We start from the raw sequence: 2,039 nt of genomic DNA, 5'->3' as shown, positions 1-2,039 counted from the left end.
GGTTGTCAATTTTGTTTTATGTAATTACCATAGTCTTATAAACATACCAAACAGAAGGATGCAAATTCATATAAAAAAAACTTCATCCAGTGTGGGAATCGCAATGGCCACCTCGGGCTACAAGTAAATAAACACAACACTCTATTAATTAATTGAGCTAAAGTGTGCACCTATACATAATTTTTTAATATAGCCCTCTTTAGCATAAAGGAGAGGTGGAAAGGATACATGTATGTCTCTGATTCAAGGGATCATTTGTTTTCCTATGACAGTACAATTGGTTAGATCTGGAAAGTGGTCCTTAGATTTGTACAAATGAGCCCTAGTCTTATTTTTCTTTTCAATAAAGCTAAACTATTTAGTTTCCATTAAAACAATATTCATTAGTTTGTAAACACAAAATTGCTTGACCGCCTCCGTGGTCGAGGGGTTAGAGTCGATGACTTCTAATCCAGTTACCTCTCTGGCGTGGGTTTGATCCCCGGGAGATGCTTTGGTAGTTTAGCACGGAAGAAGGTAGTCTAGTACTGGTGTAACTCTCCAGGAACGATGGTTCGGAAACTACCCGCCTATATGACTGAAATACTGTTGGGTAAAGGGGTAAAATGAAACAAACAAAACAAACAAAATTGCTTTCAGTGTTTCAGCATCTTTATAGATTCAATAAAGCTTTGGTGTTTAAGAGGCATTATGCTAATTTTTTTGCACTCAAGTTATTTCAAGATTGTCTATTAAAATGGTGATTGACCAATTATTGCTTACAAAAACGCTAAGGGTGAAATATAAAAACTACCTAAATTGCAAAATGACTGGCCCACTCTAGTACCAATACATTCCTAACAATATTTATAAGAATGTCCATGAGTCGAGTGGATTATTGATTATTTTTGAGAGTAAAATATAAAATTGAACATACGGCAAATTGTAAGGGTATTACCACTTTTACCTGTGCACTCACAATAAATGTTTGGATGGGCATTATGTCACTTTAAAAAGTTAGATAGGGAACATATTCTAAAAATAACAAAAGCCAACAGATATATTTATTTTTCTTTATTTTTTGACATTTGGAACTAAACAATAAGAAAATATAAAAAAATATATAAATAAATTAAATAGTACAATTTTATGGTGATTAAATGACTTGATGATCAATAGCTGATATAAGATATCAAATGGAATTCATTTGTATGTTATACAAAAATTAAAAATATGCATACATAATAATATATATGTATGAGAAATGTAAACAAAACAATATGGTAATGCTGGAAATTAAAAAAGAAAGAAAAGAAAGAGAAACATGCATAGAAACTTTTTCAATTTGCAAACATAAATCAATACTTATATGATAATAGTATATAGAGACATTGTAGCAATTGTGTAATGAATGATGTTTGATGTGGGAATGTACAAAAGACGGATAATTACATCCATTTCTTTAAACATATTTGATATGTGTACAGAAAAAAAAGAGTTTTCCATCAAAAGAAAATAAAAGAAATTTAGAACAATCACTCGCAGTGAATTAACACAAATCAGTAACAAGGCAACATTGTTAAATTTGGGATTTTTAGACAAATGTATTTTCTCTACCATTAATATTGGCACCACTTGATTCTAAACGCAACCAATTTCTTAACTACTGTAAAGCAGCATGCCTCCAGATTCATGCTAATTTTCATGAAAATTTTCAAAATGTATTTAAAAATGAAATATCATGAAGTGAACAAACAGTGATTTACACATTGCAATCAGTATTTTACACACCATGTAAATTACAAAAAAATATCAATATATGCAAACATAGCCCTTACTGCATTTGTCAATAGTCGCACAGTAGAAATGCAGGGATAAATATTACAATATCAGTTATAATCGCACAATCTGTAAATTATCCTATGAATCTTACTTTTCTTAAAATCTTAGTACATTTTTTACAATTCTGATTTTCTTGAAATATTTCAGCTTATCTGGAGGCATGCAGCTCCATGATATAACATTTATTTTGGGAAGTAGTAAAACAAATGTTGTAAAGA

The sequence above is a fragment of the Ruditapes philippinarum genome, unplaced genomic scaffold, assembly GCF_026571515.1.
Source record: "Ruditapes philippinarum isolate M1 unplaced genomic scaffold, ASM2657151v2 ctg2426_1_1_1_1, whole genome shotgun sequence".
NCBI classification, from domain to species: Eukaryota; Metazoa; Mollusca; class Bivalvia; order Venerida; family Veneridae; genus Ruditapes; species Ruditapes philippinarum.
Note: the sequence above shows the minus strand (reverse complement) of the source record.